Source organism: Salvelinus fontinalis, unplaced genomic scaffold, assembly GCF_029448725.1.
Source record: "Salvelinus fontinalis isolate EN_2023a unplaced genomic scaffold, ASM2944872v1 scaffold_1035, whole genome shotgun sequence".
Lineage (NCBI taxonomy): Eukaryota > Metazoa > Chordata > Actinopteri > Salmoniformes > Salmonidae > Salvelinus > Salvelinus fontinalis.
Genome location: NW_026601244.1, coordinates 22624 through 46451, shown reverse-complemented (window position 1 = coordinate 46451; position 23828 = coordinate 22624). Strand labels below are relative to the sequence as shown.

The window sequence follows — 23828 nt, the reverse complement described above, 5'->3', positions numbered from 1 at the left end:
AGCATCGGCACTCCCTTGTAACTTTGTCTTCTTTTTAATTTTCTTCTTTAATACATTTTTTTATGGATCTCATGTTGCTCTTCCTTCATCGTTTTTCATTTTCTTTTTAAAACTGTTAATTTATCTCATGTTGCTCTTTCTTCCTTCGTGTACACATATAATTCGTTTCTGCTTTTATGTCTGAAGCAGATTGAATCTGAAAGACGCAGCAGATAATTTCAATAACAGACGTGGGAATTGGGGTAAAGGCTGGATTCTATTTATTTGTCTCAAAAAAGTTGGCAGTGGTGGGATTTGAACCCACGCCTCCATAGAGACTGGAGCCTTAATCCAGCGCCTTAGACCGCACGGCCACACTACCCTGCTTTAGGAAAATAATCACACTTTCCCGTCAGTTACCTAGAGCATCAGCACTCCCTTGTAACTTTGTCTTCTTTTTAATTTTCTTCTTTAAAATCGTTATGAATCTCATGTTGCTCTTCCTTCATCGTTTTTGATTTTCTTTTTAAAAATGTTAATTTATCTCTTGTTGCTCTTTCTTCCTTCGTGTACACATATAATTCGTTTCTGCTTTTATGTCTGAAGCAGATTGAATCTGAAAAACACAGCAGATAATTTCAATAAGAGACATCTGAATTGGGGTAAAGGCTGAATTCCCTTTATTTGTCCTTGCGCAAACAAACTCAATAAAGATGGCAGTGGTGGGATTTGAACCCACGCCTCCATAGACACTGGAGCCTTAATCCAGCGCCTTAGACCGCTCGGCCACACTACCCTGCTGTAGCAAAAAATTCACACTTTCCCATCAGTTACCTAGAGCATCGGCTCTCCCTTGTAACTTTGTCTTCTCTTTAATTTTCTTCTTTAATACATTTTTTTATGGATCTCATGTTGCTCTTCCTTCATCGTTTTTGATTTTCTTTTTAAAAGTGTTAATTTATCTTTTGTTGCTCTTTCTTCCTTCGTGTACACATATAATTCGTTTCTGCTTTTATGTCTGAAACAGATTGAATCTGAAAAACGTAGCAGACAATTTCAATAACAGACGTGGGAATTGGGGTAAAGGCTGGATTCCCTTTATTTGTCCTTACGCAAACAAACTCAATAAAGATGGCAGTGGTGGGATTTGAACCCACGCCTCCATAGAGACTGGAGCCTTAATCCAGCGCCTTAGACCGCTCGGCCACACTACCCTGCTTTAGCAAAATTTTCACACTTTCCCATCAGTTACCTAGAGCATCGGCACTCCCTTGTAACTTTGTCTTCTTTTTAATTTTCTTCTTTAATACATTTTTTTATGGATCTCATGTAGCTCTTCCTTCATCGTTTTTGATTTTCTTTTTAAAACTGTTAATTTATCTCATGTTGCTCTTTCTTCCTTCGTGTACACATATAATTCGTTTCTGCTTTTATGTCTGAAGCAGATTGAATCTGAAAAACGCATGAGATAATTTCAATAACAGACGTGGGAATTGGGGTAAAAGCTGGATTCCCTTTATTTGTCCTTGCGCAAACAAACTCAATAAAGCTGGCAGTGGTGGGATTTGAACCCACGCCTCCATAGAGACTGGAGCCTTAATCCAGCGCCTTAGACCGCTCGGCCACACTACCCTGCTTTAGCAAAATATTCACACTTTCCCATCAGTTACCTAGAGCATCGGCACTCCCTTGTAACTTTGTCTTCTTTTTAATTTTCTTCTTTAATACATTTTTTTATGGATCTCATGTTGCTCTTCCTTCATCGTTTTTGATTTTCTTTTTAAAACTGTTAATTTATCTCATGTTGCTCTTTCTTCCTTCGTGTACACATATAATTCGTTTCTGCTTTTATGTCTGAAGCAGATTGAATCTGAAAAACGCATGAGATAATTTCAATAACAGACGTGGGAATTGGGGTAAAAGCTGGATTCCCTTTATTTGTCCTTGCGCAAACAAACTCAATAAAGATTGCAGTGGTGGGATTTGAACCCACGCCTCCATAGAGACTGGAGCCTTAATCCAGCGCCTTAGACCGCTCGGCCACACTACCCTGCTTTAGCTAAATATTCACACTTTCCCATCAGTTACCTAGAGCATCGGCACTCCCTTGTAACTTTGTCTTCATTTTAATTTTCTTCTTTAATTAAAATTGTTATGGATCTCATGTTGCTCTTCCTTCATCGTTTTTGATTTTCTTTTTAAAACTGTTAATTTATCTCATGTTCCTCTTTCTTCCTTCGTGTACACATACAATTTGTTTCTGTTTTTATGTCTGAAGCAGATTGAATCTGAAAAACGCATGAGATAATTTCAATAACAGACGTGGGATTTGGGGTAAAAGCTGGATTCCCTTTATTTGTCCTTGCGCAAACAAACTCAATAAAACTGGCTGTGGTGGGATTTGAACCCACGCCTCCATAGAGACTGGAGCCTTAATCCAGCTCCTTAGACCGCTCGGCCACACTACCCTGCTGTAGCAAAAAATTCACACTTTCCCATCAGTTACCTAGAGCATCGGCTCTCCCTTGTAACTTTGTCTTCTTTTTAATTTTCTTCTTAAAATTTTTTTTTTATGGATCTCATGTTGCTCTTCCTTCATCGTTTTTGATTTTCTTTTTAAAAGTGTTAATTTATGTCATGTTGCTCTTTCTTCCTTCGTGTACACATATAATTCGTTTCTGCTTTTATGTCTGAAACAGATTGAATCTGAAAAACGTAGCAGACAATTTCAATAACAGACGTGGGAATTGGGGTAAAGGCTGGATTCCCTTTATTTGTCCTTACGCAAACAAACTCAATAAAGATGGCAGTGGTGGGATTTGAACCCACGCCTCCATAGAGACTGGAGCCTTAATCCAGCGCCTTAGACCGCTCGGCCACACTACCCTGCTTTAGCTAAATTTTCACACTTTCCCATCAGTTACCTAGAGCATCGGCACTCCCTTGTAACTTTGTCTTCTTTTTAATTTTCTTCTTTAATACATTTTTTTATGGATCTCATGTAGCTCTTCCTTCATCGTTTTTGATTTTCTTTTTAAAACTGTTAACCTGTCTAGGATCAGCGTGGCGCTAGCGGCACACCCCCCCCCCCCCCACTGAAAAACCAGTGCCGCGAAATTCAAAAAAAATATTTTTTTAAAATATTTAACTTTCACACATTAAAGTCCAATACAGCTAATGAAAGACACAGATCTTATGAATCCAGTCAACATTTCCGATTTTTAAAATGTTTTACAGGGAAGACACAATATGTAAAGATGTACATCTATTACCTAAAAACACATTAGCATATTCCACCATCTTTTATTTGTCCACCAACACCAGTAGCCATCACCAATTCGGCTAAACTAAGATATTTATAGCCCCTAACCAACAAAAAAACTCATTAGATGACAGTCTGATAACATATTTATGGTATGGGATAGGTTTTGTTAGAAAAAAGTGCATATTTCAGGTATATGGCATAGTTTACAATTGCACCCACCATCACAAATGGACTAGAATAATTACAATGAGCAACGTGTTTACCTAACTACTAATCATCAAACATTTCGTAAAAATACACAGCATACACGAATCGAAAGACACAGATCCTGTGAATACAGACAATATTTCAGATTTTCTAAGTGTCTTACAGCGAAAACACAATAAATCGTTATATTAGCGTAGCACATAGCACATAGCAGCCCAGCATTGATTCTAGCCAAAGTGAGCGATAAAAGTCAACATCGCCAAAAGATATTAATTTTTTCACTAACCTTCTCAGAATTCTTCCGATGACACTCCTGTAACATCACATTACAACATGCATATACAGTTTGATCGAAAATGTTTATATTTAGCCACCAAAATCATGGTTAGACAATGTGAAATGTAGACAAGCTGGTAAAGAAAACGTCCTTGCGCCACTTAGACAGTGATCTACTCTTATACATAAATACTCATAAACGTGACTAAAAAATATAGGGTGGACAGGGATTGATAGACAATTTAATTCTTAATACAATTGCGTTATTACATTTTTTAATTTATCCTTACTTTTCAATACAGTTTGCGCCAAGCGAAGCTACGTCAAAAAACATGGCGTCCTAAGCCACTAAAATGTTTCGACAGAAACACGATTTATCATAATAAAAATGTCCTACCTTGAGCTGTTCTTCCATCAGTATCTTGGGCAAAGGATCCTTTCTTGGGAGAAATCGTCTTTTGGTGGAAAGCTGTCCTCTTGCCATGTGGAAATGTCAACTACGTTCGGGATGAACTGAAAAGCGTTCCCAACTTTTCACATCGTTGCAAAAATAAATGTCCCAAAATCGCACTAAACGGATATAAATTGCTATAAAACGCTTTAAATTAACTACTTTGTGATGTTTGTAACTCCTATAACGAGTGAAAAGATGACCGGAGAAATATAACAGGCTAAACTAATGCTTGGAACAGGAGAGGGTCGGTGTCTTCCACGCGCGTTACGCAGCAAGAAAAGACTTGCTAGCTAAAGGTTTTTTTCATTTGTAGTGCCTGTGAACGAGCAATCGAGCCCGTTGGAATCGTCATCACGTAAAGGCATCCAGGGGAAGACGTAAGAAGTGTCCGTATAGTCATAGCAACGACAGTGCCCGTTTAAATGACTTCAGAAAAGTGGCCAACGTTTCTCAAATCTGACTCCATGTCAGGGAAATTGCTGTAGAATGGGCTCTGTTCCACTTAGAGACAAAATTTCAACTCCTATAGAAACTATAGACTGTTTTCTATCCAATAATAATAATAATATGCATATTGTACGATCAAGGATTTTGTGGGAAGCCGTTTAAAAAATTAGCCACATTAGCATAAATAGTCTAAACAGCGCCCCCATCCCCAACAGGTTAATTTATCTCATGTTGCTCTTTCTTCCTTCGTGTACACATATAATTCGTTTCTGCTTTTATGTCTGAAGCAGATTGAATCTGAAAAACGCATGAGATAATTTCAATAACAGACGTGGGAATTGGGGTAAAAGCTGGATTCCCTTTATTTGTCCTTGCGCAAACAAACTCAATAAAGATTGCAGTGGTGGGATTTGAACCCACGCCTCCATAGAGACTGGAGCCTTAATCCAGCGCCTTAGACCACTCGGCCACACTACCCTGCTTTAGCTAAATATTCACACTTTCCCATCAGTTACCTAGAGCATCGGCACTCCCTTGTAACTTTGTCTTCTTTTTAATTTTCTTCTTTAATACATTTTTTTATGGATCTCATGTTGCTCTTCCTTCATCGTTTTTGATTTTCTTTTTAAAACTGTTAATTTATCTCATGTTGCTCTTTCTTCCTTCGTGTACACATATAATTCGTTTCTGCTTTTATGTCTGAAGCAGATTGAATCTGAAAAACGTAGCAGATAATTTCAATAACAGACGTGGGAATTGGGGTAAAAGCTGGATTCCCTTTATTTGTCCTTGCGCAAACAAACTCAATAAAGATTGCAGTGGTGGGATTTGAACCCACGCCTCCATAGAGAATGGAGCCTTGATCCAGCGCCTTAGACCGCTCGGCCACACTACCCTGCTTTAGCTAAAGATTCCCACTTTCCCATCAGTTACCTAGAGCATCGGCACTCCCTTGTAACTTTGTCTTCATTTTAATTTTCTTCTTTAATTAAAATTTTTATGGATCTCATGTTGCTCTTCCTTCATCGTTTTTGATTTTCTTTTTAAAAGTGTTAATTTATCTCATGTTGCTCTTTCTTCCTTCGTGTACACATATAATTAGTTTCTGCTTTTTTGTCTGAAGCAGATTGAATCTGAAAAACGTAGCAGATAATTTCAATAACATACGTGGGAATTGGGGTAAAGGCTGGATTCCCTTTATTTGTCCTTGCGCAAACAAACTCAATAAAGATGGCAGTGTTGGGATTTGAACCCACACCTCCATAGAGACTGGAGCCTTAATCCAGCGCCTTAGACCGCTCGGCCACACTACCCTGCTTTAGCAAAATATTCACACTTTCCCATCACTTACCTAGAGCATCGGCTCTCCCTTGTAACTTTGTCTTCTTTTTAATTTTCTTCTTAAATATTTTTTTTTATGGATCTCATGTTGCTCTTCCTTCATCGTTTTTGATTTTCTTTTTAAAAGTGTTAATTTATCTCATGTTGCTCTTTCTTCCTTCGTGTACACATATAATTCGTTTTTGCTTTTATGTCTGAAGCAGATTGAATCTGAAAAACGCATGAGATAATTTCAATAACAGACGTGGGAATTGGGGTAAAGGCTGGATTCCCTTTATTTGTCCTTGCGCAAACAAACTCAATGAAGATGGCAGTGGTGGGATTTGAACCCACGCCTCCATAGAGACTGGAGCCTTAATCCAGCGCCTTAGACCGCTCGGCCACACTACCCTGCTTTAGCAAAAAATTCACACTTTCCCATCAGTTACCTAGAGCATCGGCACTCCCTTGTAAATTTGTCTTCTTTTTAATTTTCTTCTTAAATAATTTTTTTTATGGATCTCATGTTGCTCTACCTTCATCGTTTTTGATTTTCTTTTTAAAAGTGTTAATTTATCTCATGTTGCTCTTTCTTCCTTTGTGTACACATATAATTCGTTTTTGCTTTTATGTCTGAAGCAGATTGAATCTGAAAAACGCAGCAGATAATTTCAATAACAGACGTGGGAATTGGGGTAAAGGCTGGATTCCCTTTATTTGTCGTTGCGCAAACAAACTCAATAAAGCTGGCAGTGGTGGGATTTGAACCCACGCCTCCATAGAGACTAGAGCCTTAATCCAGCGCCTTAGACCGCTCGGCCACACTACCCTGCTTTAGCTAAATTTTCACACATTCCCATCAGTTACCTAGAGCATCGGCACTCCCTTGTAAATTTGTCTTCTTTTTAATTTTCTTCTTTAATACATTTTTTTATGGATCTCGTGTTGCTCTTCCTTCATCGTTTTTGATTTTCTTTTTATAACTGTTAATTTATCTCATGTTGCTCTTTCTTCCTTCGTGTACACATATAATTCGTTTCTGCTTTTATGTCTGAAGCAGATTGAATCTGAAAAACGCATGAGATAATTTCAATAACAGACGTGGGAATTGGGGTAAAAGCTGGATTCCCTTTATTTGTCCTTGCGCAAACAAACTCAATAAAGATGGCAGTGGTGGGATTTGAACCCACGCCTCCATAGAGACTGGAGCCTTAATCCAGCGCCTTAGACCGCTCGGCCACACTACCCTGCTTTAGCTAAATATTCACACTTTCCCATCAGTTACCTAGAGCATCGGCACTCCCTTGTAACTTTGTCTTCTTTTTAATTTTCTTCTTTAATTAACATTTTTATGGATCTCATGTTGCTCTTCCTTCATCGTTTTTTATTTTCTTTTTAAAAATGTTAATTTATCTCATGTTGCTCTTTCTTCCTTCGTGTACACATATAATTAGTTTCTGCTTTTATGTCTGAAGCAGATTGAATCTGAAAAACGCATCAGATAATTTAAATTACAGACGTGGGAATTGGGGTAAAGGCTGGATTCCCTTTATTTGTCCTTGCGCAAACAAACTCAATAAAGATGGCAGTGGTGGGATTTAAACCCACGCCTCCGTAGAGACTGAAGCCTTAATCCAGCGCCTTAGACCGCTCGGCCACACTACCCTGCTTTAGCAAAATATTCACACTTTCCCATCAGTTACCTAGAGCATCGGCACTCCCTTGTAACTTTGTCTTCTTTTTAATTTTCTTCTTTAATTAAAATTGTTATGAATCTCATGTTGCTCTTCCTTCATCGTTTTTGATTTTCTTTTTAAAACTGTTAATTTATCTCATGTTGCTCTTTCTTCCTTCGTGTACACATATAATTCGTTTCTGCTTTTATGTCTGAAGCAGATTGAATCTGAAAAACGCATGAGATAATTTCAATAACAGGCGTGGGAATTGGGGTAAAAGCTGGATTCCCTTTATTTGTCCTTGCGCAAACAAACTCAATAAAGATGGCAGTGGTGGGATTTGAACCCACGCCTCCATAGAGACTGGAGCATTAATCCAGCGCCTTAGACCGCTCGGCCACACTACCCTGCTTTAGCTAAATATTCACACTTTCCCATCAGTTACCTAGAGCATCGGCACTCCCTTGTAACTTTGTCTTCTTTTTAATTTTCTTCTTTAATTAAAATTTTTATGGATCTCATGTTGCTCTTCCTTCATCGTTTTTGATTTTCTTTTTAAAAGTGTTAATTTATCTCATGTTGCTCTTTCTTCCTTCGTGTACACATATAATTAGTTTCTGCTTTTTTGTCTGAAGCAGATTGAATCTGAAAAACGTAGCAGATAATTTCAATAACATACGTGGGAATTGGGGTAAAGGCTGGATTCCCTTTATTTGTCCTTGCGCAAACAAACTCAATAAAGATGGCAGTGGTGGGATTTGAACCCACACCTCCATAGAGACTGGAGCCTTAATCCAGCGCCTTAGACCGCTCGGCCACACTACCCTGCTTTAGCAAAATATTCACACTTTCCCATCACTTACCTAGAGCATCGGCTCTCCCTTGTAACTTTGTCTTCTTTTTAATTTTCTTCTTAAATAATTTTTTTTATGGATCTCATGTTGCTCTTCCTTCATCGTTTTTGATTTTCTTTTTAAAACTGTTAATTTATCTCATGTTCCTCTTTCTTCCTTCGTGTACAGATATAATTTGTTTCTGTTTTTATGTCTGAAGCAGATTGAATCTGAAAAACGCATGAGATAATTTCAATAACAGACGTGGGAATTGGGGTAAAAGCTGGATTCCCTTTATTTGTCCTTGCGCAAACAAACTCAATAAAGCTGGCAGTGGTGGGATTTGAACCCACGCCTCCATAGAGACAGGAGCCTTAATCCAGCGCCTTAGACCGCTCGGCCACACTACCCTGCTTTAGGAAATTATTCACACTTTCCCATCAGTTACCTAGAGCATCGGCACTCCCTTGTAACTTTGTCTTCTTTTTAATTTTCTTCTTTAATTAAAATTTTTATGGATCTCATGTTGCTCTTCCTTCATCGTTTTTTATTTTCTTTTTAAAAATGTTAATTTATCTCATGTTGCTCTTTCTTCCTTCGTGTACACATATAATTAGTTTCTGCTTTTATGTCTGAAGCAGATTGAATCTGAAAAACGCATCAGATAATTTAAATTACAGACGTGGGAATTGGGGTAAAGGCTGGATTCCCTTTATTTGTCCTTGCGCAAACAAACTCAATAAAGATGGCAGTGGTGGGATTTAAACCCACGCCTCCGTAGAGACTGAAGCCTTAATCCAGCGCCTTAGACCGCTCGGCCACACTACCCTGCTTTAGCAAAATATTCACACTTTCCCATCAGTTACCTAGAGCATCGGCACTCCCTTGTAACTTTGTCTTCTTTTTAATTTTCTTCTTTAATTAAAATTGTTATGAATCTCATGTTGCTCTTCCTTCATCGTTTTTGATTTTCTTTTTAAAACTGTTAATTTATCTCATGTTGCTCTTTCTTCCTTCGTGTACACATATAATTCGTTTCTGCTTTTATGTCTGAAGCAGATTGAATCTGAAAAACGCATGAGATAATTTCAATAACAGGCGTGGGAATTGGGGTAAAAGCTGGATTCCCTTTATTTGTCCTTGCGCAAACAAACTCAATAAAGATGGCAGTGGTGGGATTTGAACCCACGCCTCCATAGAGACTGGAGCATTAATCCAGCGCCTTAGACCGCTCGGCCACACTACCCTGCTTTAGCTAAATATTCACACTTTCCCATCAGTTACCTAGAGCATCGGCACTCCCTTGTAACTTTGTCTTCTTTTTCATTTTCTTCTTTAATTAAAATTTTTATGGATCTCATGTTGCTCTTCCTTCATCGTTTTTGATTTTCTTTTTAAAAGTGTTAATTTATCTCATGTTGCTCTTTCTTCCTTCGTGTACACATATAATTAGTTTCTGCTTTTTTGTCTGAAGCAGATTGAATCTGAAAAACGTAGCAGATAATTTCAATAACATACGTGGGAATTGGGGTAAAGGCTGGATTCCCTTTATTTGTCCTTGCGCAAACAAACTCAATAAAGATGGCAGTGGTGGGATTTGAACCCACACCTCCATAGAGACTGGAGCCTTAATCCAGTGCCTTAGACCGCTCGGCCACACTACCCTGCTTTAGCAAAATATTCACACTTTCCCATCACTTACCTAGAGCATCGGCTCTCCCTTGTAACTTTGTCTTCTTTTTAATTTTCTTCTTAAATAATTTTTTTTATGGATCTCATGTTGCTCTTCCTTCATCGTTTTTGATTTTCTTTTTAAAAGTGTTAATTTATCTCATGTTGCTCTTTCTTCCTTCGTGTACACATATAATTCGTTTTTGCTTTTATGTCTGAAGCCGATTGAATCTGAAAAACGTATGAGATAATTTCAATAACAGACGTGGGAATTGGGGTAAAAGCTGGATTCCCTTTATTTGTCCTTGCGCAAACAAACTCAATGAAGATGGCAGTGGTGGGATTTGAACCCACGCCTCCATAGAGACTGGAGCCTTAATCCAGCGCCTTAGACCGCTCGGCCACACTACCCTGCTTTAGCAAAAAATTCACACTTTCCCATCAGTTACCTAGAGCATCGGCACTCCCTTGTAAATTTGTCTTCTTTTTAATTTTCTTCTTTAATACATTTTTTTATGGATCTCATGTTGCTCTACCTTCATCGTTTTTGATTTTCTTTTTAAAACTTAATTTATCTCATGTTGCTCTTTCTTCCTTCGTGTACACATATAATTCGTTTCTGCTTTTATGTCTGAAGCAGATTGAATCTGAAAAAGGCATGAGATAATTTCAATAACAGACGTGGGAATTGAGGTAAAAGCTGGATTCCCTTTATTTGTCCTTGCGCAAACAAACTCAAGAAAGCTGGCAGTGGTAGGATTTGAACAGACGCCTCCATAGAGACTGGAGCCTTAATCCAGCGCCTTAGACCACTCGGCCACACTATCCTGTTTTAGCTAAATATTCACACTTTCCCATCAGTTACCTAGAGCATCGGCACTCCCTTGTAACTTTGTCTTCTTTTTAATTTTCTTCTTAAATTAAAATTTTTATGGATCACATGTTGCTCTTCCTTCATCGTTTTTGATTTTCTTTTTAAAACTGTTAATTTATCTCATGTTGCTCTTTCTTCCGTCGTGTACACATATAATTCGTTTCTGCTTTTATGTCTGAAGCAGATTGAATCTGAAAAACGCATGAGATAATTTCAATAACAGACGTGGGAATTGGGGTAAAAGCTGGATTCCCTTTATTTGTCCTTGCGCAAACAAACTCAATAAAGGTGGTCAGTGGTGGGATTTGAACACACGCCTCCATAGAGCCTGGAGCCTTAATCCAGCGCCTTAGACCGCTCGGCCACACTACCCTGCTTTAGCTAAATATTCACACTTTCCCATCAGTTACCTAGAGCATCGGCACTCCCTTGTAACTTTGTCTTCTTTTTAAATTTCTTCTTTAATTAAAATTTTTATGGATCACATGTTGCTCTTCCTTCATCGTTTTTGATTTTCTTTTTAAAACTGTTAATTTATCTCATGTTCCTCTTTCTTCCTTCGTCTACACATATAATTGGTTTCTGTTTTTATGTCTGAAGCAGATTGAATCTGAAAAACGCATGAGATAATTTCAATAACAGACGTGGGAATTGGGGTAAAAGCTGGATTCCCTTTATTTGTCCTTGCGCAAACAAACTCAATAAAGCTGGCAGTGGTAGGATTTGAACACACGCCTCCATAGAGACTGGAGCCTTAATCCAGCGCCTTAGACCGCTCGGCCACACTACCCTGTTTTAGCTAAATATTCACACTTTCCCATCAGTTACCTAGAGCATCGGCACTCCCTTGTAACTTTGTCTTCTTTTTAATTTTCTTCTTTAATTAAAATTTTTATGGATCACATGTTGCTCTTCCTTCATCGTTTTTTATTTTCTTTTTAAAAATGTTAATTTATCTCATGTTGCTCTTTCTTCCTTCGTGTACACATATAATTCGTTTCTGCTTTTATGTCTGAAGCAGATTGAATCTGAAAAACGCAGCAGATAATTTAAATTACAGACGTGGGAATTGGGGTAAAGGCTGGATTCCCTTTATTTGTCCTTGCGCAAACAAACTCAATAAAGATGGCAGTGGTGGGATTTGAACCCACGCCTCCGTAGAGACTGGAGCCTTAATCCAGCGCCTTAGACCGCTCGGCCACACTACCCTGCTGTAGCAAAAAATTCACACTTTCCCATCAGTTACCTAGAGCATCGGCTCTCCCTTGTAACTTTGTCTTCTTTTTAATTTTCTTCTTTAATACATTTTTTTATGGATCTCATGTTGCTCTTCCTTCATCGTTTTTCATTTTCTTTTTAAAACTGTTAATTTATCTCATGTTGCTCTTTCTTCCTTCGTGTACACATATAATTCGTTTCTGCTTTTATGTCTGAAGCAGATTGAATCTGAAAAACGCATGAGATAATTTCAATAACAGACGTGGGAATTGGGGTAAAAGCTGGATTCCCTTTATTTGTCCTTGCGCAAACAAACTCAATAAAGATGGCAGTGGTGGGATTTGAACACACGCCTCCATAGAGCCTGGAGCCTTAATCCAGCGCCTTAGACCGCTCGGCCACACTACCCTGCTTTAGCTAAATATTCACACTTTCCCATCAGTTACCTAGAGCATCGGCACTCCCTTGTAACTTTGTCTTCTTTTTAAATTTCTTCTTTAATTAAAATTTTTATGGATCACATGTTGCTCTTCCTTCATCGTTTTTGATTTTCTTTTTAAAACTGTTAATTTATCTCATGTTCCTCTTTCTTCCTTCGTCTACACATATAATTGGTTTCTGTTTTTATGTCTGAAGCAGATTGAATCTGAAAAACGCATGAGATAATTTCAATAACAGACGTGGGAATTGGGGTAAAAGCTGGATTCCCTTTATTTGTCCTTGCGCAAACAAACTCAATAAAGCTGGCAGTGGTAGGATTTGAACACACGCCTCCATAGAGACTGGAGCCTTAATCCAGCGCCTTAGACCGCTCGGCCACACTACCCTGCTGTAGCAAAAAATTCACACTTTCCCATCAGTTACCTAGAGCATCGGCTCTCCCTTGTAACTTTGTCTTCTTTTTAATTTTCTTCTTTAATACATTTTTTTATGGATCTCATGTTGCTCTTCCTTCATCGTTTTTCATTTTCTTTTTAAAACTGTTAATTTATCTCATGTTGCTCTTTCTTCCTTCGTGTACACATATAATTCGTTTCTGCTTTTATGTCTGAAGCAGATTGAATCTGAAAAACGCATGAGATAATTTCAATAACAGACGTGGGAATTGGGGTAAAAGCTGGATTCCCTTTATTTGTCCTTGCGCAAACAAACTCAATAAAGATGGCAGTGGTGGGATTTGAACACACGCCTCCATAGAGCCTGGAGCCTTAATCCAGCGCCTTAGACCGCTCGGCCACACTACCCTGCTTTAGCTAAATATTCACACTTTCCCATCAGTTACCTAGAGCATCGGCACTCCCTTGTAACTTTGTCTTCTTTTTAAATTTCTTCTTTAATTAAAATTTTTATGGATCACATGTTGCTCTTCCTTCATCGTTTTTGATTTTCTTTTTAACCTGTTGGGGATGGGGGCGCTGTTTAGACTATTTCTGCTAATTTGGCTAATTTTTGAAACGGCTTCCCACAAAATCCTTGATCGTACAATATGCATATTATTATTATTATTGGATAGAAAACAGTCTATAGTTTCTATAGGAGTTGAAATTTTGTCTCTAAGTGGAACAGAGCCCATTCTACAGCAATTTCCCTGACATGGAGTCAGATTTGAGAAATGTTGGCCACTCTTCTGAAGTCAGTTAAAAGGGCACTGTCATTGCTATGACTACACGGACACTTCTTACGTCTTCCCCTGGATGCCTTTACGTGATGACGATTCCAATGGGGTCGATTGCGCGTTCACAGGCACTACAAATGAAAAAAACCTTTAGCTAGCAAGTCTTTTCTTGCTGCGTAACGCGCGTGGAAGACACCGACCCTCTCCTGTTCCAAGCGTTAGTTTAGCCTGTTATATTTCTCCGGTCATCTTTTCACTCGTTATAGGAGTTAAAAACATCATAAGGTAGTTAATTTAAAGCGTTTTATAGCAATTTATATCCGTTTAGTGCGATTTTGGGACATTTATTTCTTTAACGCTGTGAATAGGTGGGCACGCTTTCAGTTCATCCCGAACGCAGTTGGCATTTTCACATGGCAAGAGGACAGCTTTCCACCAAAAGACGATTCCTCCCAAGAAAGGATCCTTTGCCCAAGATACTGATGGAAGAACAGCTCAAGGTAGGACATTTTTATTATGATAAATCGTGTTTCTGTCGAAACATTTTAGTGGCTTAGGACGCCATGTTTTTTGACGTAGCTTCGCTTGGCGCAAACTGTATTGAAAAGTAAGGATAAATTAAAAAATGTAATAACGCAATTGTATTAAGAATTAAATTGTCTATCAATCCCTGTCCACCCTATATTTTTTAGTCACGTTTATGAGTATTTATGTATAAGAGTAGATCACTGTCTAAGTGGCGCAAGGACTTTTTCTTTACCAGCTTGTCTACATTTCACATTGTCTAACCATGATTTTGGTGGCTAAATATAAACATTTTCGATCAAACTGTATATGCATGTTGTAATGTGATGTTACAGGAGTGTCATCGGAAGAATTCTGAGAAGGTTAGTGAAAAAATTAATATCTTTTGGCGATGTTGACTTTTATCGCTCACTTTGGCTAGAATCAATGCTGGGCTGCTAATTGCTATGTGCTAAGCTAATATAACGATTTATTGTGTTTTCGCTGTAAGACACTTAGAAAATCTGAAATATTGTCTGTATTCACAGGATCTGTGTCTTTCGATTCGTGTATGCTGTGTATTTTTACGAAATGTTTGATGATTAGTAAGTAGGTAAACACGTTGCTCTAAGTAGTTTTTCTATTCCATTTGTGACGGTGGGTGCAATTGTAACTTATGCCATCTACCTGAAATATGCACTTTTTTCTAACAAAACCTATCCCATACCATAAATATGTTATCAGACTGTCATCTAATGAGTTTTTTTGTTGGTTAGGGGCTATAAATATCTTAGTTTAGCCGAATTGGTGATGGCTACTGGTGTTGGTGGACAAATAAAAGATGGTGGATTATGCTAATGTGTTTTTAGGTAATAGATGTACATCTTTACATATTGTGTCTTCCCTGTAAAACATTTTAAAAATCGGACATGTTGACTGGATTCACAAGATCTGTGTCTTTCATTAGCTGTATTGGACTTTAATTTGTGAAAGTTAAATATTTTAAAAAAATATTTTTTTTGAATTTCGCGGCACTGGTTTTTCAGTGGGGGGGGGGGGGGGGGGGGGGGGGTGTGCCGCTAGCGCCACGCTGATCCTAGACAGGTTAAAACTGTTAATTTATCTCATGTTCCTCTTTCTTCCTTCGTCTACACATATAATTCGTTTCTGTTTTTATGTCTGAAGCAGATTGAATCTGAAAAACGCATGAGATAATTTCAATAACAGACGTGGGAATTGGGGTAAAAGCTGGATTCCCTTTATTTGTCCTTGCGCAAACAAACTCAATAAAGCTGGCAGTGGTAGGATTTGAACACACGCCTCCATAGAGACTGGAGCCTTAATCCAGCGCCTTAGACCGCTCGGCCACACTACCCTGTTTTAGCTAAATATTCACACTTTCCCATCAGTTACCTAGAGCATCGGCACTCCCTTGTAACTTTGTCTTCTTTTTAATTTTCTTCTTTAATTAAAATTTTTATGGATCACATGTTGCTCTTCCTTCATCGTTTTTTATTTTCTTTTTAAAAATGTTAATTTATCTCATGTTGCTCTTTCTTCCTTCGTGTACACATATAATTCGTTTCTGCTTTTATGTCTGAAGCAGATTGAATCTGAAAAACGCAGCAGATAATTTAAATTACAGACGTGGGAATTGGGGTAAAGGCTGGATTCCCTTTATTTGTCCTTGCGCAAACAAACTCAATAAAGATGGCAGTGGTGGGATTTGAACCCACGCCTCCGTAGAGACTGGAGCCTTAATCCAGCGCCTTAGACCGCTCGGCCACACTACCCTGCTTTAGCAAAATATTCACACTTTCCCATCAGTTACCTAGAGCATCGGCACTCACTTGTAAGTTTGTCTTCTTTTTAATTTTCTTCTTTAATACATTTTTTTATGGATCTCATGTTGCTCTTCCTTCATCGTTTTTGATTTTCTTTTTAAAACTGTTAATTTATCTCATGTTTCTCTTTCTTCCTTCGTGTACACATATAATTCGTTTCTGCTTTTATGTCTGAAGCAGATTGAATCTGAAAAACGCAGCAGATAATTTCAATTACAGACGTGGGAATTGGGTTAAAGGCTGGATTCCCTTTATTTGTCCTTGCGCAAACACACTCAATAAAGATGTCAGTGGAGGGATTTGAACCCACGCCTCCGTAGAGACTGGAGCCTTAATCCAGCACCTTAGACCGCTCGGCCACACTACCCTGCTTAAGCAAAATATTCACACTTTCCCATCAGTTACCTAGAGCATCGGCACTCCCTTGTAACTTTGTCTTCTTTTTAATTTTCTTCTTTAATTAAAATTTTTATGGATCTCATGTTGCTCTTCCTTCATCGTTTTTGATTTTCTTTTTAAAACTGTTAATTTATCTCATGTTGCTCTTTCTTCCTTCGTGTACACATATAATTCGTTTCTGCTTTTATGTCTGAAGCAGATTGAATCTGAAAAACGCAGCAGATAATTTCAATTACAGACGTGGGAATTGGGGTAAAGGCTGGATTCCCTTTATTTGTCCTTGCGCAAACAAACTCAATAAAGATGGCAGTGGTGGGATTTGAACCCACGCCTCGATAGAGACTGGAGCCTTAATCCAGCGCCTTAGACCGCTCGGCCACACTACCCTGCTTTAGCCAAATATTCACACTTTCCCATCAGTCCCCACTTCCTGTTGAATCTGCAGACGTGTTGCTGTGCGTTTTGTTGCTGTGCGATTTGCTGCGAACTTTACTTTACTTTGCTAGCTGACAACTTTACGTTTTTTGTTTTGTTTCTGTTTTTAAATTACCGTTTATATTTTTAGTTTTTCCATCGCAACTTTTTTCCCTCATTCAACATTTTCACTCCGGACGCTTTATCTGGACATGGTTCGTCAACACCTTCAACAGCCGAAGCTAAGTAGTAACATTAACATGATGTCTTCTAATTGCAGTCGCTGTACTCATAATATACAGGAGAACGATCGCCTTACGGCGAAAATAGCTGTGCTGCAAGCCCAGCTTCAGACGCAATCGTTAGGCAAGGGTATTTTCAGTGTAGGAAAGGAAGAAACAGCGTCTGTGCCACCAGTAAGTACAGATAGTAACGTTAGTATAAATCCCCCCGCACAGTCCCCGCAGCCGGACAACTTTCTCATGGCTTCTGGAGGGAAATGCTGTTGGAATGCTCAACCGGTGTCGCTCATTCAGCCGACAGAAACTTTCAACCGGTTTTCCCCATTATGTAGCGAGTCTGAGTCTGAGTCTGAGTCTTCTCTTGTCTCTACTCCTCCCGTTACGGGGTCTGAGACGCCGAAGGCTCCCACCGTTAGCTCTGACAAATTGAAAACCCTAGTCATTGGCGACTCCATTACCCGCAGTATTAGACTTAAAACGAATCACCCAGCGATCATACACTGTTTACCAGGGGGCAGGGCTACCGACGTTAAGGCTAATCTTAAGATGGTGCTGGCTAAAGCTAAATCTGGCGAGTGTAGAGAGTATAGAGATATTGTTATCCACGTCGGCACCAACGATGTTAGGATGAAACAGTCAGAGGTCACCAAGTGCAACATAACTTCAGCGTGTAAATCAGCTAGAAAGATGTGTCGGCATCGAGTAATTGTCTCTGGCCCCCTCCCAGTTAGGGGGAGTGACGAGCTCTACAGCAGAGTCTCAGCACTCAATCGCTGGTTGAAAACTGTTTTCTGCCCCTCCCAAAAGATAGAATTTGTAGATAATTGGCCCTCTTTCTGGGACTCACCCACAAACAGGACCAAGCCTGACCTGCTAAGGAGTGACGGACTCCATCCTACCTGGAGGGGTGCTCTCATCTTATCTACCAACATAGATAGGGCTCTAACTCCTTTAGCCCCACAATGAAATAGGGTGCAGGCCAGGCAGCAGGCTGTTAGCCAACCTGCCAGCTTAGTGGAGTCTGCCAATAGCACAGTCAGTGTAGTCAGCTCAGCCATACCCATTGAGACTGTGTCTGTGCCTCGACCTAGGTTGGGCAAAACTAAACATGGCGGTGTTCGCCTTAGCAATCTTATTAGGATAAAGACCTCCTCCATTCCTGCCATTATTGAAAGAGATCGTGATACCTCACATCTCAAAATAGGGTTACTTAATGTTAGATCCCTCACTTCAAAGGCAGTCATAGTCAATGAACTAATCACTGATCATAATCTTGATGTGATTGGCCTGACTGAAACATGGCTTAAGCCTGATGAATTTACTGTGTTAAATGAGGCCTCACCTCCTGGTTACACTAGTGACCATATCCCCCGTGCATCCCGCAAAGGCGGAGGTGTTGCTAACATCTACAATAGCAAATTTCTATTTACAAAAAAAAAAATGGCGTTTTCGTCTTTTGAGCTTCTAGTCATGAAATCTATGCAGCCTACTCAATCACTTTTTATAGCTACTGTTTACAGGCCTCCTGGGCCATATACAGCGTTCCTCTCTGAGTTTCCTGAATTCCTATCAGACCTTGTAGTCATAGCAGATCATATTCTAATTTTTGGTGATTTTAATATTCACATGGAGAAGTCCACAGACCCACTCCAAAAGTCTTTCGGAGCCATCATCGACTCAGTGGGTTTTGTCCAACATGTCTCTGGACCTACTCACTGCCACAGTCATACTCTGGACCTAGTTTTGTCCCATGGAATAAATGTTGTAGATCTGAATGTTTTTCCACATAATCCTGGACTATCGGACCACCATTTTATTACGTTTGCAATCGCAACAAATAATCTGCTCAGACCCCAACCAAGGAGCATCAAAAGTCGTGCTATAAATTCTCAGACAACACAAAAATTCCTTGATGCCCTTCCAGACTCCTTCTGCCTACCCAAGGACGTCAGAGGACAAAAATCAGTTAACCACTTAACTGAGGAACTCAATTTAACCTTGCGCAATACCCTAGATGCAGTTGCACCCCTAAAAACGAAAAACATTTGTCATAAGAAACTAGCTCCCTGGTATACAGAAAATACCCGAGCTTTGAAGCAAGCTTCCAGGAAATTGGAACGGAAATGGCGCCACACAAAACTGGAAGTCTTCCGACTAGCTTGGAAAGACAGTACCGTGCAGTACCGAAGAGCCCTCACTGCTGCTCGATCATCCTACTTTTCCAACTTAATCGAGGAAAATAAGAACAATCCAAAATTTATTTTTGATACTGTTGCAAAGCTAACTAAAAAGCAGCATTCCCCAAGAGAGGATGGCTTTCACTTCAGCAGTAATAAATTCATGAACTTCTTTGAGGAAAAGATCATGACCATTAGAAAGCAAATTACGGACTCCTCTTTGAATCTGCGTATTCCTCCAGGGCTTAGCTGTCCTGGATCTGCACAGCTCTGCGAGGGCCTGGGATCGGGAGAGACACTTAAGTGTTTTAGTACTATATCTCTTGACACAATGATGAAAATAATCATGGCCTCTAAACCTTCAAGCTGCATACTGGATCCTATTCCTACTAAACTGCTGAAGGGGCTGCTTCCTGTGCTTGGCCCTCCTATGTTGAACATAATAAACAGCTCTCTATCCACCGGATGTGTACCAAACTCACTAAAAGTGGCAGTGATAAAGCCTCTCTTGAAAAAGCCAAACCTTGACCCGGAAAATATAAAAAACTATCGGCCTATATCGAATCTTCCATTCCTCTCAAAAATTTTAGAAAAAGCTGTTGCGCAGCAACTCACTGCCTTTCTGAAGACAAACAATGTATACGAAATGCTTCAGTCTGGTTTTAGACCCCATCATAGCACTGAGACTGCACTTGTGAAGGTGGTAAATGACCTTTTAATGGCGTCAGACCGAGGCTCTGCATCTGTCCTCGTGCTACTAGACCTTAGTGCTGCCTTTGACACCATCGATCACCACATTCTTTTGGAGAGACTGGAAACCCAAATTGGTCTACACGGACAAGTTCTGGCCTGGTTTAGATCTTACCTGTCGGAAAGATATCAGTTTGTCTCTGTGAATGGTCTGTCCTCTGACAAATCAACTGTACATTTCGGTGTTCCTCAAGGTTCCGTTTTAGGACCACTATTGTTTTCACTATATATTTTACCTCTTGGGGATGTTATTCGAAAACATAATGTTAACTTTCACTGCTATGCGGATGACACACAGCTGTACATTTCAATGAAACATGGTGAAGCCCCAAAATTGCCCTCGCTAGAAGCCTGTGTTTCAGACATAAGGAAGTGGATGGCTGAAAACTTTCTACTTTTAAACTCGGACAAAACAGAGATGCTTGTTCTAGGTCCCAAGAAACAAAGAGATCTTCTGTTAAATCTGACAATTCATCTTGATGGTTGTAAAGTCGTCTCAAATAAAACTGTGAAGGACCTCGGCGTTACTCTTGACCCTGATCTCTCTTTTGACGAACATATCAAGACTGTTTCAAGGGCAGCTTTTTTCCATCTACGTAACATTGCAAAAATCAGAAATTTTCTGTCCAAAAATGATGCAGAAAAATTAATCCATGCATTTGTTACTTCTAGGTTAGACTACTGCAATGCCCTACTTTCCGGCTACCCGGATAAAGCACTAAATAAACTTCAGTTAGTGCTAAATACGGCTGCTAGAATCCTGACTAGAACCAAGAAATTTGATCATATTACTCCAGTGCTAGCTTCCCTACACTGGCTTCCCGTTAACTTCTACTGCCTCAGAAACCCGGATCCGGGAGCACCCCCCACCCCCCACACACTGTTTAGCATAGCTAGCATAGCTTCACAAGTAGATAGTAGCATCTAAATATCATTAAATCACAAGTCCAAGACACCAGATGAAAGATACAGATCTTGTGAATAAAGCCACCATTTCCGATTTTTAAAATGTTTTACAGGGAAGACACAATATGTAAAGATGTACATCTATTACCTAAAAACACATTAGCATAATCCACCATCTTTTATTTGTCCACCAACACCAGTAGCCATCACCAATTCGGCTAAACTAAGATATTTATAGCCCCTAACCAACAAAAAAACTCATTAGATGACAGTCTGATAACATATTTATGGTATGGGATAGGTTTTGTTAGAAAAAAGTGCATATTTCAGGTAGCTGCCATAGGTTACAATTGCACCCACCGTCACAAATGGACTAGAATAATTACAATGAGCAACGTGTTTACCTAACTACTAATCATCAAACATTTCGTAAAAATACACAGCATACACGAATCGAAAGACACAGATCCTGTGAATACAGACAATATTTCAGATTTTCTAAGTGTCTTACAGCGAAAACACAATAAATCGTTATATTAGCGTAGCACATAGCACATAGCAGCCCAGCATTGATTCTAGCCAAAGTGAGCGATAAAAGTCAACATCGCCAAAAGATATTAATTTTTTCACTAACCTTCTCAGAATTCTTCCGATGACACTCCTGTAACATCATTTTACAATATACATATACAGTTTGTTCGAAAAGGTGCATATTTAGCCATACAAAACCGTGGTTACACAATGAAAATAGTAGCAAAACAAGCCTGAAAATGTCGGTCGCCATCTTTCAGAGTGATCTGGTTTAATTAATAGCTAATCATATACTTGACTAAAAAATACAGGGTTTACAGGAATCGAAAGACAAATTAGTTCTTAATGCAACCGCTGATTTACATTTTTAAAATTATCCTTACTTTTCAATACAGGGTTCGCCAAGTGAAGCTATACCAAACAAAATGGCGAAATGTGCGTTTAAAATATTTCGACAGAAACACGATTTATCATATTAAATATTGCTTACTTTGAGGTGTTCTTCCATCAGATTCTTGGGCAATGTATCCTTTCTATGTTATAAACGTCTTTTGGTCGATAGATGTCCTCTGTCCTTCGAAATGTCCACCACCAACGACCGACACCCCAAAACGTGTCCAAAGTTTCAGAGTGCACAACAAATAAATTCCTCTAAAATCGCACTAAACGGATATAAATTGCTATAAAACGGTTCAAATTAACTACATTTTGATGTTTTTAACACCTAAAACGAGTGAAAACATGACCGGAGAAATATTGCTGGTTAGAAAACGATTTGGAACGAGGCAGGTCCGATGCCCTTCACGCTTCAGGCGCACGACGAGAAAGGGCGGTCTCTATACATTTTGGTCTTTTATACTGGCTGTGAATATCCCATCGATTCCATTGAAAGCGTGATGACGTACAGACACCCAGAGGAAGACGTAGGCAGTGTCGGTTTCTTCATAGCATTCACTGTCGCCTTAAAAACAGACCCCAGATCAGAGGTAAAAAAAATTGAAATCTGAACCCTGTCATGAAAAGTGCTGTAGAAATTGTTCTGTACAACTCAGAGACAAAATTTCAACTTCTATAGAAACTAGAAGGTGTTTTCTATCCAATAATAACAATAATATGCATATTGTACGATCAAGAATTTAGCACGAGGCAGTTTAATTTGGAGACACAAATATGCTAATGCGGAACAGCACCCCCTATAGTTCCAAGAGGTTAAGGCAAGGGCTGATTTCAAGGTTTTACTGTTAACCTTTAAAGCGTTACATGGGCTTGCTCCTACCTATCTTTCCGAGTTGGCCCTGCCGTACATACCTACACGTACGCTACGGTCACAAGACGCAGGCCTCCTAATTGTCCCTAAAATTTCTAAGCAAACAGCTGGAGGCAGGGCTTTCTCCTATAGATCTCCATTTTTATGGAACAGTCTGCCTACCCATGTGAGAGACGCAGACTCAGTCTCAACCTTTAAGTCTTTACTGAAGACTTATCTCTTCAGTAGGTCATATGATTGAGTGTAGTCTGGCCCAGGAGTGTGAAGGTGAACGGAAAGGCTCTGGAGCAACGAACCGCCCTTGCTGTCTCTCCAGGGCCGGTTCCCCTCTCTCCACTGGGATTCTCTGCCTCTAACCCTGTTACTGGGGCTGAGTCACTGGCTTGCTGGTGCTCTTTCATGCCGTCCCTAGGAGGGGTGCGTCACTTGAGTGGGTTGAGTTACTGACGTGAACTTCCTGTCTGGGTTGGCGCCCCCCCTTGGTTGTGCTGTGGTGGAGACCTTTGTGGGCTATACTCGGCCTTGTCTCAGGATTGTAAGTTGGTGGTTGAGGATATCCCTCTAGTGGTGTGGGGGCTGTGCTTTGGCAGAGTGGGTGGGGTTATATCCTTCCTGTTTGGCCCTGTCCGGGGGTTTCTTCGGATGGGGCCACAGTGTCTCCTGACCGCTCCTGTCTCAGCCTCCAGTATTTATGCTGCAGTAGTTTATGTGTCGGGGGGCTAGGGTCAGTTGGAATACTTCTCCTGTCTTATCCAGTGTCCTGTGTGAATTTAAGTATGCTCTCTCTAATTCTCTCGTTCTCTCTTTCTCTCTGAGAACCTGAGCCCTAGGACCATACGTCAGGACTACCGGGCATGCTGACACCTTGCTGTCCCCAGTCCGCCCGGCCTTGCTGCTATTCCAGTTTCAACTGTTTCTGCCTGCGGTTACGAAACCCCTACCTGTCCCAGACCTGCTGT

The 23828-nt window shown here is 39.7% G+C and overlaps 27 non-coding genes across 27 annotated transcripts; all 27 read right to left on the bottom strand.

The window, feature by feature from the left end:
- Positions 1 to 279: 279 nt before the first annotated feature.
- Positions 280 to 361, bottom strand: trnal-aag (transfer RNA leucine (anticodon AAG)). The gene has a single exon. It is a non-coding gene; the product is annotated as a tRNA-Leu (tRNA).
- A 332-nt stretch (positions 362 to 693) lies between these two features.
- Positions 694 to 775, bottom strand: trnal-aag (transfer RNA leucine (anticodon AAG)). The gene has a single exon. It is a non-coding gene; the product is annotated as a tRNA-Leu (tRNA).
- Positions 776 to 1111: 336 nt separating this feature from the next.
- trnal-aag (transfer RNA leucine (anticodon AAG)) lies at positions 1112 to 1193 on the bottom strand. The gene has a single exon. It is a non-coding gene; the product is annotated as a tRNA-Leu (tRNA).
- A 336-nt stretch (positions 1194 to 1529) lies between these two features.
- Positions 1530 to 1611, bottom strand: trnal-aag (transfer RNA leucine (anticodon AAG)). The gene has a single exon. It is a non-coding gene; the product is annotated as a tRNA-Leu (tRNA).
- Positions 1612 to 1944: 333 nt separating this feature from the next.
- Positions 1945 to 2029, bottom strand: trnal-aag (transfer RNA leucine (anticodon AAG)). The gene has a single exon. It is a non-coding gene; the product is annotated as a tRNA-Leu (tRNA).
- Positions 2030 to 2365: 336 nt separating this feature from the next.
- trnal-aag (transfer RNA leucine (anticodon AAG)) lies at positions 2366 to 2447 on the bottom strand. The gene has a single exon. It is a non-coding gene; the product is annotated as a tRNA-Leu (tRNA).
- A 336-nt stretch (positions 2448 to 2783) lies between these two features.
- trnal-aag (transfer RNA leucine (anticodon AAG)) lies at positions 2784 to 2865 on the bottom strand. The gene has a single exon. It is a non-coding gene; the product is annotated as a tRNA-Leu (tRNA).
- Positions 2866 to 5020: 2155 nt separating this feature from the next.
- Positions 5021 to 5105, bottom strand: trnal-aag (transfer RNA leucine (anticodon AAG)). Its single transcript has one exon. It is a non-coding gene; the product is annotated as a tRNA-Leu (tRNA).
- Positions 5106 to 5859: 754 nt separating this feature from the next.
- Positions 5860 to 5941, bottom strand: trnal-aag (transfer RNA leucine (anticodon AAG)). Its single transcript has one exon. It is a non-coding gene; the product is annotated as a tRNA-Leu (tRNA).
- A 336-nt stretch (positions 5942 to 6277) lies between these two features.
- Positions 6278 to 6359, bottom strand: trnal-aag (transfer RNA leucine (anticodon AAG)). Its single transcript has one exon. It is a non-coding gene; the product is annotated as a tRNA-Leu (tRNA).
- A 336-nt stretch (positions 6360 to 6695) lies between these two features.
- On the bottom strand, positions 6696 to 6777 carry trnal-aag (transfer RNA leucine (anticodon AAG)). The gene has a single exon. It is a non-coding gene; the product is annotated as a tRNA-Leu (tRNA).
- Positions 6778 to 7113: 336 nt separating this feature from the next.
- trnal-aag (transfer RNA leucine (anticodon AAG)) lies at positions 7114 to 7195 on the bottom strand. Its single transcript has one exon. It is a non-coding gene; the product is annotated as a tRNA-Leu (tRNA).
- Positions 7196 to 7531: 336 nt separating this feature from the next.
- trnal-aag (transfer RNA leucine (anticodon AAG)) lies at positions 7532 to 7613 on the bottom strand. Its single transcript has one exon. It is a non-coding gene; the product is annotated as a tRNA-Leu (tRNA).
- Positions 7614 to 8367: 754 nt separating this feature from the next.
- On the bottom strand, positions 8368 to 8449 carry trnal-aag (transfer RNA leucine (anticodon AAG)). Its single transcript has one exon. It is a non-coding gene; the product is annotated as a tRNA-Leu (tRNA).
- Positions 8450 to 8785: 336 nt separating this feature from the next.
- trnal-aag (transfer RNA leucine (anticodon AAG)) lies at positions 8786 to 8867 on the bottom strand. Its single transcript has one exon. It is a non-coding gene; the product is annotated as a tRNA-Leu (tRNA).
- Positions 8868 to 9203: 336 nt separating this feature from the next.
- Positions 9204 to 9285, bottom strand: trnal-aag (transfer RNA leucine (anticodon AAG)). Its single transcript has one exon. It is a non-coding gene; the product is annotated as a tRNA-Leu (tRNA).
- A 754-nt stretch (positions 9286 to 10039) lies between these two features.
- trnal-aag (transfer RNA leucine (anticodon AAG)) lies at positions 10040 to 10121 on the bottom strand. Its single transcript has one exon. It is a non-coding gene; the product is annotated as a tRNA-Leu (tRNA).
- A 336-nt stretch (positions 10122 to 10457) lies between these two features.
- trnal-aag (transfer RNA leucine (anticodon AAG)) lies at positions 10458 to 10539 on the bottom strand. The gene has a single exon. It is a non-coding gene; the product is annotated as a tRNA-Leu (tRNA).
- Positions 10540 to 11291: 752 nt separating this feature from the next.
- On the bottom strand, positions 11292 to 11374 carry trnal-aag (transfer RNA leucine (anticodon AAG)). The gene has a single exon. It is a non-coding gene; the product is annotated as a tRNA-Leu (tRNA).
- Positions 11375 to 11710: 336 nt separating this feature from the next.
- trnal-aag (transfer RNA leucine (anticodon AAG)) lies at positions 11711 to 11792 on the bottom strand. Its single transcript has one exon. It is a non-coding gene; the product is annotated as a tRNA-Leu (tRNA).
- Positions 11793 to 12128: 336 nt separating this feature from the next.
- Positions 12129 to 12210, bottom strand: trnal-aag (transfer RNA leucine (anticodon AAG)). Its single transcript has one exon. It is a non-coding gene; the product is annotated as a tRNA-Leu (tRNA).
- A 336-nt stretch (positions 12211 to 12546) lies between these two features.
- trnal-aag (transfer RNA leucine (anticodon AAG)) lies at positions 12547 to 12628 on the bottom strand. The gene has a single exon. It is a non-coding gene; the product is annotated as a tRNA-Leu (tRNA).
- Positions 12629 to 12964: 336 nt separating this feature from the next.
- trnal-aag (transfer RNA leucine (anticodon AAG)) lies at positions 12965 to 13046 on the bottom strand. The gene has a single exon. It is a non-coding gene; the product is annotated as a tRNA-Leu (tRNA).
- A 336-nt stretch (positions 13047 to 13382) lies between these two features.
- trnal-aag (transfer RNA leucine (anticodon AAG)) lies at positions 13383 to 13464 on the bottom strand. The gene has a single exon. It is a non-coding gene; the product is annotated as a tRNA-Leu (tRNA).
- A 2168-nt stretch (positions 13465 to 15632) lies between these two features.
- Positions 15633 to 15714, bottom strand: trnal-aag (transfer RNA leucine (anticodon AAG)). Its single transcript has one exon. It is a non-coding gene; the product is annotated as a tRNA-Leu (tRNA).
- A 336-nt stretch (positions 15715 to 16050) lies between these two features.
- On the bottom strand, positions 16051 to 16132 carry trnal-aag (transfer RNA leucine (anticodon AAG)). Its single transcript has one exon. It is a non-coding gene; the product is annotated as a tRNA-Leu (tRNA).
- A 754-nt stretch (positions 16133 to 16886) lies between these two features.
- Positions 16887 to 16968, bottom strand: trnal-aag (transfer RNA leucine (anticodon AAG)). The gene has a single exon. It is a non-coding gene; the product is annotated as a tRNA-Leu (tRNA).
- Positions 16969 to 23828: the final 6860 nt, after the last annotated feature.